The sequence below is a fragment of the Tursiops truncatus genome, chromosome 15 (assembly GCF_011762595.2).
Source record: "Tursiops truncatus isolate mTurTru1 chromosome 15, mTurTru1.mat.Y, whole genome shotgun sequence".
NCBI lineage: Eukaryota > Metazoa > Chordata > Mammalia > Artiodactyla > Delphinidae > Tursiops > Tursiops truncatus.
Window position 1 is genome coordinate 4,665,460 of NC_047048.1, and position 18,980 is coordinate 4,684,439.

Sequence of the window (18,980 nt, forward strand, 5' to 3'; positions counted from 1 at the left end):
GTGCTCTAGAGCCCGTGAGCCACAACTATTGAGCCCACGTGCCGCAACTACTGAAGCCCACGTGCCTAGAGCCCGTGCTCCACAACAAAGGGAAGCGACCGCAATGAGAAGCCCGCACACCGCAGCAAAGAGTAGCCCCCATTCACCACAACTAGAGAAAAAGCCCGCGTGCAGCAACAAAGACCCAATGCAGCCGAAAATAAATTTATTTTTTTAAAAAAAGCATCTGTTCACTCTTATTTGCACTTCAAACTCTGCAAACTATCCCTTGAGCTGTATATATGCACAGCTGAAATTTGATTAGAGAATATTGTTTGCAAAGGGCCTGACTGCTTGGGAAAGGTCATCTTCGTAGGATGAAGTTTCCTTTATCCTGAAACAAATGATCTTCCTTTATAGACGCGTGCCAAGATGTTTTAACTGAAGTGCTGCGGGTTGAGTTGGGAGGGTGTGAGGCGGCCCCACCAGATCAGACACACTCCTTATCTTTGTAGCCTGTGCCGTTGGGTGTGAGGCATCTTTGAGGGCTGGTTACTTCTGGTAAGCAGCGGTTTGTTTCAGGAGCAGGAGCAGGCATGGCTGTAGTTCTGTTCTGCCTGTGTTTTGAGTAGATTCTTCACAGTTCATTTTTGAAATTGTTCAGGTACATGACAAGGAATTTTTATAGGGGAGCTGTGCCTTAGCACTGTATTAGAGTGGAATTCTCCAGTTAACTTTAATGCTTTTAGCTTTTAGTTTTTTGTTTTTTTAATTTATTTAGTTTTGGCTGCGTTGGCTCTTCGTTGCTGCGCGCGGGCTTTCTCTAGTTCCGGCGAGCGGGGGCTACTCTTTGTTGCGGTGCACAGGCTTCTCATTGCAGTGGCTTCTCTTGTTGCGGAGCACGGGCTCTAGGTGCACAGGCTTCAGTAGTTGTGGCACGCAGGCTCAGTAGTTGTGGCTCGTGGGCTCTAGGAGCAGGCTCAGCAGTTGTGGCACGCGGGCTCAGTAGTTGTGGCTCGCGGGCTCTAGAGCGCAGGCTCAGTAGTTGTGGCACACGGGCTTAGTTGCTCGGCAGCATGTGGGATCTTCCCAGACCAGGGCTCGAACCCGTGTCCCCTGCATTGGCAGGCGGATTCTTAACCACTGCGTCACCAGGGAAATCCCAATGCTTTTAGTTATTTTTTTCTGTATGCGGGCCTGTCACTGTTGTGGCCTCTCCCGTTGCGGAGCACAGGCTCTGGACGCGCAGGCTCAGCGGCCATGGCTCACGGGCCCAGCCGCTCCGCGGCATGTGGGATCTTCCCGGACCCGGGCACAAACCCGTATCCCCTGCATCGGCAGGCGGACTCTCAACCACGGCGCCACCAGGGAAGCCCTGCTTTTAGTTTTTTTAAGGAAGTGGGCTTAACCTGTTTTCCCTTCCCCATCTACCTACTAAGTGTTCTGTTTCTATCAGAAACAAGAAGTGTGCTTCAAGATTGGAAACCGGCTCAGTTTTCTAGCTCTTAAAGCTTGTCTTCTATTATTTTTAAGATTACAAGCACTCTGCCACTGCTGCTTATCTAAGATGACTTGGAGAAAGCAGCAAGTCTCTGTGCTCCTTTGACTTAAGTTGCTGTATTAGTCATTCTCCAGAGAAACAGACAATAGGATAGGAACTTCCGTGGTGGAGCAGTGGCTAAGACTCTGAGCTCCCGATGAAGGGAGCCCAGGTTCGATCCCTGGTTAGGGAACTAGATTACCACATGCATGCCACAACTAAGGAGCCCGAGAGCTGCAACTAAAGAGCCTGCCTGCCACAACTAAGACCCAGTGCAACCAAATAAATATTTAAAAAACAAACAACAGGATATACAGATATGGATATGAGGAGATTTATGATAGGAATTGGCTTACATGATAATAGAGGCTGAGAAGTCTCACCATCTGCCATCTGCAAACAAGAGACTCAGGAAAGCTGGTGGTGTCATTCAGTCCAAGTCCTAAGGCCTGAGAACCAGGGACACCAATGTCCAAGGGCAGAAGAAGGTGGATGTTTCAGCTCAAGCAAAGAGCAAAATTGCCCTTTCTCCTTTTTGTTCTATTCAGGCCCTCAACGTTTTAGATGCCCACCTGAAATGATGAGTGTGATCTTTACTCAGTCCACCGATTCAAGTGCTAATGATCTCTTCCAGAAATACTCTCACACACCCAGAATTAATGTTTTACCAGCTATCAGGGCATCACTTAGCACGTCAAGGTGAGGTAAAATTAACCATCACACTTACGTTGCTGCCTCTTTTCAACCAAATTCTCAGATGCATCGAAAAGTCTAGTTCTGGGACTTCCCTGATGGTCCAGTGGTTAAGACTCCACAATCCCAATGCCGGGGGCCTGGGTTTGATCCCTTGTCAGGGAACTAGATCCCGCATGCCGCAACTAAAAAAAAAAGTCCTGCATACCACAACGAAGATCCTGCAAGCCGCAGCTAAGACCCAGCACAGCCAAATAAATAAATAAATATATATTAAAAAAAGAGTCTAGTTCTTTGTAGGACATGCAAGGGGATGTCATAGCTAGGACATAGCGCTGTTCCTTGTCACTCCCCCCGCCCCCATGACTTGATAAGTACTCATTCCTGTTTAGAAACACCTACAACTATGTGACAGCGATCTGAGAAAAGAGGGGAGTTGGCTTATTTTCCATGCAGGTACTTAGTTCTCTATGGGGCAAACATACACTTGTCTGAATTCACGTAGAAACTGAGATTGCAGCGGTAAGGGAAACAAACTCATCTTCCAGCCTTGTGATGCCTTTTGGGAGAGAGATTGAACCACGTTCTGGTCCCTGCCTCCAGAGGAGTGGTAGGCAGGGTAAGTTTGGCAGATACGTGAATTTTAAAACATTTAAACATTTAGAGTTTCTGTTAAAATCAGCTTCTCCTTTTTTCCCTCGATTAGGGATTCCCAACAAGAGTATCTTACCAGACACCTCCCTTTGATTCTGCGTATATATTGATTTGGGTTGGATGTGTTATATTCTCTCATCTGCCTCTTTATTGCCTGTATTTTCACACTGTCTCTACAAAGGGTCTTGGAAGGTTGGAATCAGCTGTTTTGTTTTTTAACATTTGTATCATTTATTTATTTATTTACATCTTTATTGGAGTATAATTGCTTACAATGGTGTGTTAGTTTCTCTTTATAACAAAGTGAATCAGTTATACATATACATATGTTCCCATATCTCGTCCCTCTTGCGTCTCCCTCCCTCCCACCCTCCCTATCCCACCCCTCCAGGCGGTCACTAAGCACCGAGCTGATCTCCCTGTGCTATGCGGCTGCTTCCCACTAGCTATCTACCTTACGTTGGGAGTGTATATATGTCCGTGCCACTCTCTCGCTTTGTCACAGCTTACCCTTCCCCCTCCCCATATCCTCAAGTCCATTCTCTAGTAGGTCTGTGTCTTTATTCCTGTCTTCCCCCTAGGTTCTTCATGACATTTTTTAATATGGTGAGTATGACACCAAAAATGACTTAACTCTTCTGGCTCTGGATTTAGTTTGTTGGGAGGAGGAAGTGGGATCCAGAACAAGGGATGAAAATGCCTGGTTCGTTCTGGATGAGAATCGTTCGGGCCAAGGGACCTGCCAGGTGGGGAGGAGGCTGGGGGTTAACTCCCAGAGAGCCCCCTTCTCTCAGTGGGAAAACCCGACGTTTTCATAGTTGAAACACTTTGATACGGCTCTTGGTGTGACTGAAGAAACCTGATTTTTCTTTAAAAAAAATCTGTCCATCAGTATAGGATGTGTTTTTAAGGTAATGCTTATTTTTGACGCTAAGGGTACGTATGCACGTTGCGTTTTAAGTTGGCAGATGAGGTCGAATGTAGGATGGGAAGGTCAAGTAGCTACTTTACTTAGGGGCCTTTATCACTCTGGGCCTATTTCAACAGAATGTTCTCACCTCCCTCTGGACAACTGAAGCCAGCCCCAGTGGATGGGACGCTACTGCCCAGACTGTGTGTTTTTAGTAATCTTAGTAATTCAGGGTCATTTGAATGTAGCTGGCTAATTTGAGGGGAATGCATGGGTGGGGTGTGAAGCAAGCCCAGCAGTGGACATGTGAGGTCTGCTTTTGCCACAAGAGGGAGCCACGTGTTCACTTAGGGTGTGTCTTGTTTCAGGGAAGGTCTTGGGGTGTTTTTTCCAGTTATTTTGTTTCTCCAAATTCTTAAGCAAAAATGAACGTAAAAATGCTGGCACTGGTTCAGTTCATTGTGCTTTGTTAAGCTCAGCAAGAGTGATAAGATTGTAACTCTTTAAATCGATGCCCTTAGCTGGTGCTTTGAAACAAGAAGGTCCATGTGCTAGAAACATGAATTTGGTGGTTTTGTGTTTATTCGGGAGAGCGACTTTCAGTATGAAACTGCGTTTTCACACTGTATCAACAAGAGCAGTGGTGGGGCTTCCCTGGTGGCGCAGTGGTTAAAAATCCGCCTGCCAATGCGGGGGACACGGGTTCGAGCCCTGGTCCGGAAGATCCCACATGCCACGGAGCAACTAAGCCTGTGTGCCACAACTACTGAGCCTGCGCTCTAGAGCCCTTGAGCCATGACTGCTGAGCCCACGTGCCACAACAACTGAAGCCCGCGCGCCTAGAGCCTGTGCTCCGCAGCAAGAGAAGCCACTGCAATGAGAAGCCCGCGCACCACAACAAAGAGTAGCCCCGGCTTACAACTAGAGAAAGCCCACACGCAGCAACGAAGACCCAACACAGCCAAAAATAAATAATAAATTAATTAATTTAAAAAACAAAACAAAAAACAAGAGCAGTGGTTTCGTCAGAGTATCCACTTCTGCCCAGAGTGGCTGAACCCACAGGCCACTTCAGAAGGGCCTGGGTCTGTGCTGATCCAGCTTGGGCCACAGTGAGCTTGTCCTGAGCCCGATGCATGTGTGAGAGCCTCTTGGAGACCCTTAAAGGGAAATCTGCTACACCAATGAGTCGTTTTTTTTTCACTACAGAAATCACGACTTTAGATTTCTTTGGTGGCTTGTAGTGAAATATTCCTAAAACGTCAGAATCTCTTAAAATATTGGGAACGGCTATTATTCTGTAATGTCAATGAATGATTGCTCTTTCTGGGGCATTTTGGTAAAAGATCTACTGGAATTTTTTTAAATGATAAATTGTGATAATAGAGTATATATAAATAGCTTACAAGCGATTTAATTTCTTGGAAATGTTCTCAGTACCACTTAGGACGTATTAAAATAAAAGCAGTTTGAATAAACTCCAGGCTTCCTCTTTGTGGGATATTTCCGTTTGGGTCTCTTGGGGAAAAATTGCTCGGGTATCGCTCCCTCTCTCCTGCTCGATTCAGACACGCAATATGCAAAGCTCCTCAGAGAGATTTTGCAAGATCCCAGAATCTGGCCTGAGTTTCTCATGAAACTCTTGTCTTTATGTTATAAAACTCCTATCTTTATGAACATGGTTTAGCCCCGTTTTTACTGTTCTCTTAAGTTGTGTTAGAATGAGGACGTTTTATTAAAAGAGTAACTAACGATAATGTTCAAACTCCCAAGAATATTTCAACCACCATCAGGCAGCAGACCATTTGGATAGCTAATAACATCCATTCATTGACCTCCCACCCCTGCAGCGTGAAGAGGCAGCAGCTCTCCCAGTCAGAACGATCTCTTACATTTGAGTAGCCACGGAGGCCAGACGGCATAGCTGGTAACCGGCAGAGACGTGATTTAAACAGTTGAAGAACACAGTTCGTTGTTCATGCTGTTTTGTTTTGTCTTTTCCTTGTCACTTCTTTCCAAGATAGTCATTCAACATTCAGCAAATGCTGATTGGACACGTACTGTATACCAGGCATCCTAGTAGGTGCTGGAGACAACGAGTGAATGAAACCAAGCCCTTCAGATTGGAGAGCCCAGCTCTTGGTTCCTCGTTATGAAATGAAGTGAAAGGCTGGAGGTACGAGGGGCATGAATGGGGAAATGGGAACTCTCAGCTCTTACAAAAGTACTGATATTTGATATTTGACTTTCTGCTTGGGAAAATGACAGGTGTTACATCAGAGAATCCAAGTTTTGTCTGGAGAGGACGACGCTGTTCACTTCTCGGTGTTGATGGGGGTCTTCAAGGATGAACGTCAGACATCATACTTGAATGTTCACTCACCTCAGGCTGCACCGGCCACACCAGCCTCAGACTTTTCCACCCGTGGTCAAAGACTAAAAAAAAAGATCTTGAATGGATCTAAAGTTATGGACATTATACCTGTCCTATCCAAATAGAGTAGATGCTACTACATGTGACTACTTAAATTTTAATTAAAATCAATAAAATCTAAAATTCAATTCTTACAATAGTTACCTTTCAAGGGCTCGACAGCTGTACGGGGCCAGTGGCCACTGCTTTGGGCAGTGCAGGAAAAGAACATTTCCACCATCACAGAAAGTTCTGTTGGATAGCCCGTCACAGACAGACATGAGACAGTTTTCCTTCTTCAGGATCTTTAATATAATATGGTGTGTGATTTTTTTTACTTTTAACACCCAGCAATATAAGGCAAACACCCCATTCTCTTGAAGTGAGGGGGGAAGATGATCACGAGTTTGCACATGGTTTTCTGTAAGTGTTTACAAAAAGGGATTGTCTTAATCTCTGCCTTTTAACCTTATTCACAAGTGTATCAGTCAGGGTTCTCCGGAGAAACAGAACTAGCAGGATATACATGGATACAGAAGAGGAGATTTATTATGGGAATCAGCTCATGTAATTATGGGGGCTGAGATATGCTATGATATGCCGTCTGTGAGCTAGAGAACTGGGAGGGTGGGTGGCTTAACACTCCTGGACCAGAAACCAGAGCTCGGATGTCTGAGGGCAGGACATGATGGATGTCCCAGCTCAAGAAGGGGTCGAAAATATCCTTCCTCTGCCCTTTTTGTCCCATCCAGACCCTCAGTGGATTGGATGATGCCAGCCCAGTTTGAGCCCATCTTTATTCAGTCTACTGATTCAGATGCTAATCCCTTCCAGAAACGCCCTCACAGATGCAACCAGAAACAATGTCTCACCAGCTATCTGGGCATCCCTGGGCCCAGTAAAGCTGACACGTAAAATTCACCTTCACAACGAGGCCAGTCGTCATTCTCTCTGAATGAAAGACGTGAAAGTTGAACAAGGGCCACATGCATGGAAGGCGTTCTGTGAAAGAGACTGGCATCCTCTCTTTGTCTTTATTTCACATGATTTTGAAAATTTAAAACATTTAATTTTTATTTTTTAATTAAAAAATTTTTAATTGAAGTATAGTTGATTTACAGTGTTGTGTTAGTTTCAGGCATACAGCTAAGTAATTCAGTTATACATACATACATATATATTCTTTTTCATATTACTTTCCATTATGGTTTATTAGTTTATTAAAAGATATTGACTATAGTTGCCTGTGATGTACAGTAAATCCTTTTTTCCTTTTTCTTTTTTTTTGCGGTACGCAGGCCTCTCACTGCTGTGGCCTCTCCCGTTGCGGAGCACAGGCTCTGGACGCGCAGGCTCAGTGACCATGGCTCACGGGCCCAGCCGCTCCGCGGCATGTGGGATCCTCCCAGACCAGGGCACGAACCCGTGTCCCCTGCATCGGCAGGAAGACTCTCAACCACTGCGCCACCAGGGAAGCCCCACAGTAAATCCTTTTTGTTTTTCAATTTTATATATAGTAGTTTGTGTCTGTTAATCCCAAGCTCCTAATGTATCCCTCTCCACCCTTCCCCTTTGGTAGCCATAAGTTTGTATTCTATGTCTGTGGGTCTACTTCTCTTTTGTGAATAAGTTCATCTGTATCATTTTTTAATATTCCACATATTAGTGATAGCATATGATATTTGTCTTTCTGTGTCTGACTTACTTCACTTAGTATGATAATCTCTAGGTCCATCCATGTTGCTACAAGTGGCATTATTTCATTCTTTTTTATGGCTGAGTAATAGTCCATTGTATATATGTACCACATCTTCTTTATCCATTCCTCTGTCGATGGACATTTAGGTTGCTTCCGTGTCTTGGCTATTGTGAATAGTGCTGCCGTGAACGTTGGGGTGCATGTATCTTTTTTTTTTTTCTTTGCTGTACGCGGGCCTCTCACTGCTGTGGCTGCTCCTGTCGCGGAGCCCAGGCTCTGGACGCGCAGGCTCAGCGGCCATGGCTCACGGGCCCAGCCGCTCTGCGGCATGTGGGATCTTCCCGGACCGGGGCACGAACCCGTGTCCCCTGCATCGGCAGGCGGACTCTCAACCACCGCGCCACTAGGGAAGCCCGCATGTATCTTTTTGAATCAGAGTAAAACTATATTTTAAAACGAAGATCCCTTGGCCTTTCTTTGCTGAATCCTAAGCATTTTATTGTCCAATAGCAATGAGTTTTGAAGTCTCTTTCAATCTTTCACCTTTGGAAACATGTCATCTTGTATTAGGCTGTCACCCAGCCTGCGACTGTAGGAGAGGAGTGTGCGCTACAGTTCAGCACACTGTGAAGGAAATACAGACTCAGGTTTAAGGCTCGACCTTGGCACTGGTGCTGGGACTGTTCAATGGACTTGAGATGATTCATGAGAACATCCTGTACCACGCCCAGTAGAGCCACGTGGGGACTCAAAACGTGAGAGAGGACAGCATGAGGGATTAGGGCGGGTCTTGGAGGCCGTTGCCCCCTAGACCTTCGGGCTCACAGAGGAACCCTTGGGTTCCTTCCAGCTCGAGGCTGGACTTGGCTTCCCCCTCATCACCTCTAAAAATAGGATTTGGAAGTTATCCCCGCTGTGACATAATGCATCTCACAGTCGTGGGCAGGAAGTGAATGCTTTCCTGCCAGGTCTGCAGTGTCCCGGGGAGATGGGCTGGGAAGGACAGTCCTTCTCCTATTTCACAATAGAACATCAGAGCACTTATTCTAAGCCTACTCTCTTCAGTCTGAAAGCATGGCATCTCTTCAAAACTATGCAGCAAAATAGACTGGCTAGATCTGGGTGATCCTGGATGTTTATACGTCATGAACAAAGTATGGTCAAGTATGAGTAATACTACCCTCCATCTGCTCGAACTCTGTCCTGGGCTCCGTGAGGCTCATGAAAGGGGTGAGGGCATCTCATTAGGGAAACACACTCATAGCCTTCAAACGATTAGAACAGACAACAGAATTTGGTTCACTGGCCCAACGGGTGATTAAGAATTTCGTACAGCAGACCGAAGCCAGCAGGCCAGGGCTCCAAGCGTTTGGCAACAGTAATTTTGGTTTTCCAGGATTTGCAATGAGAAGCGAATGTGTTCATTTCATTGCAACTGTGTCAGGGTCTAAGGATAAACAAGACAGGAGGGCTTCCCTGGTGGCGCAGTGGTTGAGAGTCCGCCTGCCGATGCAGGGGACACGGGTTTGTGCCCCCGTCCGGGAAGATCCCACATGCCGCGGAGCAGCTGGGCCCGTGAGCCATGCCAGCTGAGCCTGCGCGTCTGGAGCCTGTGCTCTGCAATGGGAGAGGCCGCAACAGTGAGAGGCCCGCGTACCGAAAAAAAAAAAAAAAAAAAGAAAAGAAAAGAAGCCTCTGCTCTATAAAAGCAGGCAGCCTGAAAGTCTGGTCCCACCTGTGCCCTGGCCTGTACCCATCTCCTCGCCCTCCCGTGCCCTCACCACATCATCCAAGTCCAAGTCCTCCCCTTTGTGGCTGACGGCCAGCTCCCACCGCAGCCCTGAGCACCCGAGGCGGCCTTGCTATCCTCGGTTCTTTGCCCAAGAAAGACCCTTATCACCACCACCCAATTGTTTAAAACAAACTGAGAATAAGAAATGAGAGTCAGATTTTTGCTTTGCTGCTTGAAGTAATTCATTATGAGTTCTAATGGAAGCAAGACCCCATTTAAGATGACAAATGGGGGAAACCCACGTTAGTTGGATTTGCTATTAAGTGGGTGTATTGCTACCAAGCTGGACAGAAAATTACTGGGAGCACTTAGAGTGAGAATGAAAGTGTCTCAGATGGTGGGAATGAGGCCCAGGCAGCTCTCGCTCCCTCCCACTCCCTGGGTGGCTGCAGCCTGACGTTTTCCCCGTGGTTCCGGGTCCCTGAACCCCATCTGGCCCCTAGGGGCTCCCAGACTTCCGGCTGTTCGCTGGCTGACCCCCTTTTTCCCACTTCCTTCCAGGCTTCTTGGGATCCAGCCTGCTGTCCTTCCCTTCTGAGCTGCCAGCACTGACTCTGATTTCTTGAGATTCCCATCTTCAGATCAGACACAGTTTCCCCATGTCCTGGTCATCCCCCCAAGCAGGAGTGCTTGTCGTCTTGAAGATGTCACTGTAATTACTGTGAAGAGAAAGGAGAACACAAGGTAGCAAGGAAGAGAAGATGGGGGTGGGGGTGGGGGGATGGGGAGTTATTATTGAATGGGGGCGGGGTTTCAGTTTGGGAAGATGAACAAGTCCTGGAGATGATGGTGGTGACGGATGCACAACAGTGTGAATGTACTTGATGCCCCTGAACTATGTGCTTAAACATGGTAAATTTCGTGTTACGTATTTTACCACAATAAAAACTTAAAAAAATTTTTTTTGAAAGGAGAAATAACAAAGTTTCTGGGATCTTGAGAGCTAGAGCTCGATGAAGTGGCTGGTGGCCCCAGGCCTCCTTTCTTACTTGGTTATGAGACGACCTTTGAGCCCTCTCTGTCTCTGTCTCTGTCTTTGTCTCTGCTCTGCCTCTGCCTATGCCTCTTTCTCTTATTCATTTTTTTAAATTCATTTATTTATTTTTGGCTGCGTTGGGTCTCCGTTGCTGGGCGCGGGCTTTCTCTAGTTGTGGTGATCAGGGGCTACTCTCCATCGTGGTGCGCGGGCTTCTCATTGCAATGGCTTCTCTTGCTGTGGAGCACGGGCTCTAGGCGCGCGGGCTTCAGTAGTTGTGGCGCGCGGGCTTCAGTAGTTGTGGCTTGCGGGCTCTAGAGCACAGGCTCAGTAGTTGTGGTGCACGGGCTTAGTTGCTCCGCGGCATGTGGGATCTTCCTGGACCAGGGCTCGAACCCGTGTCCCCTGCATTGGCGGGCGGATTCTTAACCACTGCGCCACGAAGGAAGCCCTTATTCTCTTAGTTGGATTGCCTCCAAACCCTGACCACCCTCTGATTCCCCAGCCACAGACCTTAACCCTCTATCATGGACTGAATTGTGTGCCCCCCAAATTCAATATGTTGAAGCTGTGACCCCCATGTGATATTTGGAGGTGGGTCCTTTGGGAGACAATTAGGTTTAGATGAGGTCCTGAGGATACAGCCCCCATGATAAGATTAATGTCTTTATAAATAGAGGAAGAAACTGGAATTTCTCTCTCTCAATCTCTCTCTCTCTTTCTCTGACATGGGAGGACACAGCAAGAGGGTGGCCGTCTGTAAGTCAGGAAGAGGGCCCTCACCAAGAACCGCATCTCCCGACACCTTGATCTTAGACTTCCAGCCTCCAGAGCCACGAGAAATAAATGTCTGTTGTTTAAACCTCCCAGTCTATGGTCTTGTGTTGTAGCAGCCTGAGATGAGGTGGACACGCTTGGACCCAATGGGCGTATCACCTGTAGGGATGTCTGCAGACCCGGGGCCCCCATTTCTGAGCCCTCCGCTTGTCGAGGAAAGGGTGCCTTGAAGGATTGTTTCGTGCTTCCTAGAGGGTGTGCCACAAAAGGGCCAAGACTGTCACCTCCCACCTTGTTGCTCCAGAGGCCCACGGGGAGGATCCCTATTTTCCCCACCCCCAAGCCCCTGGCAACCACTTCTACTTTCTATTTCTATGAGTTTGACTTTTTTTTTTTTTACATTTCACACATAAGTGATATCATGCCATATTTGTCTTTCTCTGGCTTATTTCACTTAACATAGTGCCCTCAAGGTCCACCTATGTTTTCACAAATGACAGGATTTCCTTCTTTCTCGTGGCTGAATAATATTCCATTGTATATACACCACATCTCCTTTATCCATTCGTCTGTTGATGGACACTTAGGTTGTTTCCATATCTTGGCTATTGTGAATAATGCTGCGATGAACATGGGAGTGAAGATACCTTTTTTAAAATATCCTGTTTAAACGTCCTTTGGATATATACCCAGAAATGGGATTGCTGGATTGTATGGTAGTTCTATTTTTAATTCTTTTGAGGAATCTCCAAACTGTTTTTCATAGTGGCTGCACCAATTTACATTTCTACCCACAGTGTCCAAAAGTTCCCTTTTCTCCACATGCTCGCCAATGCTTGTTATCTCTTGCCTTTTTGATAATCGCTCTCCTAACAGATGTGAGGTGATATCTCATTGTGGTTTTGATTTGCATTTCCCTGATGGTGAGTGATGCTGAGCCCCTTTTATGTACTTGTGGGTCATTTGTGTATCTTCCTTGGAAAAATGTATATGCAGTTTTTGTGCCCAGTTTTCTTTTTTCTTTTTTTTTGAATTTTAAAAATATTTATTTATTTATTTTTGGCCACGTAGGGTCTTAGTTGCACGCGATCTTCGTTGCAGCACACAGCCTCTCTAGTTGTGGCTCGAGTGCTCAGAAGTTGTGGCATGCGGGCTTAGTTGCTCCGAGGCACATGGGATCTTAGTTCTCCGTCTAGGGATCAAACCCACGTTCCCTGCATTGGAAGGTGGATTCTTAACCACTGGACCACCAGGGAAGCCCCTTGTCCCCAGTTTTATTTTTTTAACATCTTTATTGGAGTATAATTGCTTTACAATGGTGTGTTAGTTTCTGCTTTATAACAAAGTGAATCAGTTATACATATACATATGTTCCCATATCTCTTCCCTCTTGCATCTCCCTCCCTCCCACCCTCCCTATCCCACCCCTCTAGGTGGTCACAAAGCACCGAGCTGATCTCCCTGTGCTTATGCGGCTGCTTCCCACTAGCTATCTATTTTACGTTTGGTAGTGCCCAGTTTTAAATCAGATTTTTTTTTTTTTTTTTACTCTATTGAGTTGTGTGAGTTCTTTACATCTTTTGGATATTACCCTCTTATCAGATGGCTGATTGCAAATATTTTCTCCCGTTTTGGAGGTTGCCTTTTCATTTTGTGGCTGCTTTCCCTTGCTGTGCAGAAGCGTTTGAGTTAGATGTGGCCCATTTGTTTATTTTTGCTTTTGTTGCTGTTGTCCTTAGGGACCTGCACCAGCCTTTGATCTTTGCACCAGATCAAACTAAGCCTGGAGCTGGTCAATCCTCCAGCCTCACTTCTGAAGAATCTGTTGGCTCTGGTTCTTCCACGGGTCCTCGTCTAGGTTTTGTTATTTGTTTAGAGGTTATTTTTAGCCAGTTGGACCAGTTTTTAAGGTAAATCTTTTGGGTACTTACGCAGTATTATTTTTTTTTAACTGATCATGACTATTTTCAACCTGGTATAAGTTCTAAGGCAGAAATTTTTCCTTTTTAAGGCGCTGTTTCTCAGGCAATTAGAAAGAGTAATCCAAAAGATTAGCAAAAATAGCTGCTTGTTAAATAGCTTAAATCTGGGAAAGACAGGTGCTGCTTCTGTTCAATGAAGCTCTCTGGGGTGAAAAGGAAAGAAGAAAAACTGAGAATTTCTATGGACATCTATGAATGGTGAATTCTTTTCTAGAACCAAGATTTCTTTTTTTTTTAAACTAGAAAGTTTACCTTCATCAATGATTAACAGCATATACCTGACCCAGAAAGGCATCCCCCAAAATGTAAATTAAAGAGTCCACTAACCTCTTTGGGGTCAACCCTGTACATCTGCTGGCTTAGCTCACTGGGTCTGATCCATTTCTGTGTCTTTGGGAATCACTTGGTCTTGGGGCTCTCCCCATTGTTTCAGGGGTGCAGATGTCAGCCTCCTTCAACTCTGGTGGCAACCCCCAGAGTCAGGCTTTGTCTTCAAAGTTTGCAGGTAAACAGAGTATTTTCCTTTAGGAAGTGCCTGCGGTTGCTTTTTTAACGTTAAACACAAACACACCCTTGAAAAAATTTATGCTAAGTGAAATAAACCAGACTCAAAAGGACACCTATTGTATGATCCCATTTAGATTGTGGAACCTACTGTAGTCAGATTCATAGAGACGGAATATAGACGGGTGGGTGCCAGGGGCTGGGGATGGGGGATGGACAGAGTTTCCGTTTGGGACGATGACAAAGTTCTGGAGATGGTTGGTGGTGACGGTTGCACGACAATGTGAATGTACTTATGCCACTGAAGTGCGCACTTAAAAATGGTTAAAATGGTAAATTTTATGTTTTGGATATTTTGTCACAATAAAAGAAAAGTTCACACGAACACACATGCAAGCACACACACACACACACACACACACACACACACAGTGCGTTAGCCAGTATGAAGCTCTATGTTCAGGGGCCTCTGCAGGAAGACTGCGGGGGTTGCTGGCATTCAGACCAGGATCTGGATCCTGCCTCCACCACTTACTTACTCCTGGGTGACCCTGGCAAGGCACCTAGCCTCTGTCCCTCAGCTGTCTTCGTTACGGTGTTGGTCATGTTCCCGTCCTTAGGCCACTGTGGAGGACCTTGGGTGCTAAAGCATGCAGAGTACTTTGTCTGAACTTGGCACATGCCAGACGCCCAACCAGCAGCAGAGACAATTGGGAGTAGAGTCACCGTCTGCTCGAGAGCTTAAATGCCTTTAAATACTAGGAAATCAGAGTTTTACTAGCTAGCTCTAATAGTGTTAAGACTTCTTTTTCAAACTTCCTACTAGCAAACCGGTTCAAATGAGATCAAAAACTAATTTTCAGTCTCATAGTTGCTAATCCCACGTGCAGATATGTCCTCAGTACTAGGTGTGTACATCGGGGTCACCAGGAAGCATTGTTCTGCTGCCAAAGTTCAGATCCGGTTACTATTGGCATGATTGTTGGTGGTTAAAGAGAAAATACTATGAGGGGAAGGTTCGTGAGGAATAGTCAGGGATGAGAATCAGAAGTATGTGAAATAAGTAAAGTCTGTTAGAAATATTTAAAAGGTAAAAATAAAAAGGTTATGTTCTCAGTCAACCAACAATGTCTGGGTGCTTACTAGCCTAAGTGTGTGGGTTTTCATGGCGGGCTGCCTGGGCAGGTGGCCCAGCCTCACCCCTTCCCAGCCATGGCCAACTTCAGTGTTGGAGATCACAGTCAACACTTAAATGGTCTTTTTTTCGGCTGCGTTGGGTCTTCATTGCGGTGAGTGGGCTTCTCATCACCGTGGCTTCTCCTGTTGCGGAGCACGGGCTCTAGGCGCGCAGGCTTCAGTAGTTGCGGCATGTGGGCTCAGTAGTTGTGGCTCACGGGCTCTAGAGCACAGGCTAAGTAGTTGTGGCTCACGGGCTTAGTTGTTCCGCAGCCTGTGGGATCTTCCCAGACCAGGGCTTGAATCCGTGTCCCCTTCATTGGCAGGTGGATTCTTAACCACTGCGCCACCAGGGAAATCCCTCGTAAATGGTCTTGAAGAAAGTCTGCTGAATTTATTTGGACAGTAACTTTGAGGCCTGCTGGGAGACCCCAAAACTACTCTATCTTTTGGCCGCACCATGCAACATGGGGGATCTTGGTTCCCCACGCAGGGATCGAACCCGTTCCCCCTGCAGTGGAAGCGTAGAGTCTTAACCACTGAACCGCCAGGGAAGTCCCACATAAAAACTGCTTTAGGGACTTTCCTGTGGGCCAGTGGTTAAGACTCTGCTTCCAATGCAGGGGACACAGGTTTGATCCCCGGCTGGGAAACTAAGATACCACATGCCACATGGTGCGGCCAAAAACATTAAAAAAAAACAACAACCCAGAAACTACTTTAAACAGCGTTTGTGTTTTTGGCCAAGTTTTTAGTGTCCCTGCTTTCTGCTTGCTAGAGTTTGGGCTCCTCAGCTTTCTTTTTAATAAACTTATTTATTTATTTTCAGCTGCGTTGGGTCTTTGTTGCTGTGCGCAGGCTTTCTCTAGTTGCGGCGGGCGGGGGCTACTCTTCATTGTGGTGCGCGGGCTTCTCACTGTGGTGGCTTCTCTTGTTGCAGAGCACGGGCTCTAGGCGCACAGGCTCAGTAGTTGTGGTGCATGGGCTTAGTTGCTCCACGGCATGTGGAATCTTCCTGGACCAGGGATGGAACCCGTGTCCCCTGCATTGGGTGGCCGATTCTTAACCACTGGACCACCAGGGAAGTCCCAGTACTTCATTCTTTTTTATGGTTGAATAATATTCTATTGCATGGACATACCAAAATTTGTTTTCCTGTTCATTGGTTGATGCCCATCTGGGCTGTTTTCAGCCAGCCTGCTGGACCATACTGGCCCTTGGGACCATGCTAGAATGGCGGATTTTCAGCCCAACTGCCCCTCCCCCCCACCTTGCATCATTTTCCTCTTTACATGCCAGAACAGTGGACATATATGAAATTCAATAAGTGAAATTGAATTTCAGTGCCATTCCTAGATCTGGAGTTTGTAAATTATTACCCTTTGGAGACTTCTATTCTCCTAGGATCCATTTTTGTATTTGACATTTGGAAGACTTTGTTTTCTTTTTAATGTCAGAAAATTATATAAGGTCACGGTCACTTTAGTCAGCTCTCTAGTGTTTTCTTCTAAACCATGCAAAATATTTGTTTTATTTGGAGCGCTAACTTCAGTTTCATAAACTGTACCAGTGGTTCTTGAACTTGACTCATCCTAAGAACCACTGAAGATGCTTAATACAAGGGCAGACGGCCAGATCCTATCTCCAGATAACCCAATTTAGAAGGGTTGGATGGGCCCCAGAATCTGCATCTTTTTATGCATCCCAGGTGGTTTATAGATTATAATTTGTGAAACTGTGGCAGATACAGATGTCCTGAGTTATCCAATAAAAATCTATCAGATTAGATGATGGAACTTTTTTTGACATACAAGCTGAAAGATATGTTTAAAAGAATTCATTAAAGTCCCAAAGAATCCATCGCCGTAAGATATATGTTAAGTGAAAATGGAAGAAATATTTTAAAATGTTTGATGAAAGTGGGTATTTTTAATCCAGAGGAACTTTATATCTGTCCCCATATGAGTTTTTTAACTTTGGAAAAATAATAATTCTAAATTCATGGGAAGTTACCAAAATGTCCAGGGAGGTGCCCTATACCCTTCATCCAGTTTTGCCCAGTGGTAACATCTTGCATGACTATAGTAATACAATATGTTATTATACAGATAGTAACATCTGTGTAGATAATGTAACATGTAATAACTAGGACATTGACATTGATGAAATCTACAGAACTGATTCAGATTCCACCAGTTTTACTCATTTGTGTGTGTGCCTGTATGCAGCTTTATCGCACACATAGATTTATGTAAACACCATCACCATTAAGAGGCAGGACGGGTCCATCACACAAGGGTCCCTTGTGATCTCTCTTTCTAGCCACACTTGCTTTTCTTCCTGCCCCCGATGGTTAGGCAACCACTAGTTCTAATCTGCTTTCTGTCTCTGTGATGGAATCATACAGTATGTAACTTTTTGACATTGGCTTTTTTAACTCAGCATAATTCCCTGGAGACTCATCCGAGTTGTTGCATCGCATTAGTCATTCACTTCTTTATTGATGCATAATACTCCACGGGATAGATAACTCACAGTTTGTGTTACCATTCACCTGTTCTAGGACAATTTTATTGTTTCCACTTTGAGTTACTACAAATAGAGCTGCTATGAACATTCATGCACAGGTTTTGTGTGAACATAGATTTCCATTTTGCTGGGATAAATGCCATATGGTCAGTACATATTTAGTTTTGTAAGAAACCACCAGACTGTTTCCCAGAGAGGCTATATTATTTTATATTCCTACCAGCAGTGGATGTGTGATCTGGTTTCTCCACATCATCACCAGCATTTGGTATTGTCACTATTTTTAATTTTAACCATTCTGACAAATGCATAGTGATATCTCATTGTGGTCTTAATTTGCATTTCCCTAACGGCTAATGAAGTTGAACATCTTTTCATGTGCTTGTTCGCTATCTCTATATTCATTTCAGTGACATATCTATGCATGTCTTTTGCCCATTTTAAAATCAGATTTCTTTTTCTTTTTGTTGTTTTCGCCGAGCCGTGTGGCTTGTGGGATCTTAGTTCCCCCACCAGGGATTGAACCCAGGCCAAAGCAGTGAAAGGGCTGAGTCCTAACCGCTGGACGGCCAGGGAATTACCCTAGATTTCTTGTTTATTTTTATTGTATAGAGTTTTTTTACTGTTGGATTTTGAGAGACATTTATGTATTCTAGATATTCCACTGAAAACATTTTTATCATCTTTTCTGACTACAGAGGTAATGCGTGCTCATTATTTTAAAATTCCAGCACTTCTGAAATATATAACATAGACTGTGAACGTTCTCTGTTATTCTAGCACATATGTATCCATATTAACTGATATCAGAGGATGTTTTTGCTTTTGCATGTACTATAAACCGATTCGCATAAATAGTTTTTTTTTTAAACCCAAATGAGATGAATGCAAACTGCTGTAAAACTGCTTTTTTTCCCCCCTCCATTTCATAATGTATCCTGGACATCTTTTCACATGGTTGGTAGAGACCTACCTCATACCTTTTAACATCTGCATAGTAATTCAGTAGCACATGAGACTTCAGAACTACGATGAAAGCGTTCACTTGAAAGCCAGGAAAGTTCCCATTGTATTTTGTTTCATTTATGTTGGGGAGTTATCGTCCTGAAGCATAGGGTTGTTTAGTACCTTAGAAGCCAAGACAGCTCCCAGGTTTCCCTGAGCTCATGCTTGAAACTGAGATATTAGTCGTGTGGACCAATGGTCTGTTAAGTTTTTATCGAGTTTTCTTAAGAGCCTGTGACCCTCCTCGCCCCCATTTTTTTTCCTGGGAGCCTCTGATTCTGGTGTGGATTCAGCAGCAGGAAAACCCATAACATCCCTGGGTGAGAAGCTAAAACCAGCCCTGGGAACAGA

General features: G+C 45.2%; 1 long non-coding RNA gene across 1 annotated transcript; it reads left to right on the plus strand.

Annotated features, from left to right (window-relative positions):
• Positions 1 to 1,164: 1,164 nt before the first annotated feature.
• Positions 1,165 to 10,381, plus strand: LOC141276449 (uncharacterized). Its single transcript, XR_012325966.1, has 3 exons — positions 1,165 to 5,952; positions 6,045 to 7,672; positions 10,182 to 10,381. It is a non-coding gene; the product is annotated as an uncharacterized lncRNA (long non-coding RNA).
• Positions 10,382 to 18,980: the final 8,599 nt, after the last annotated feature.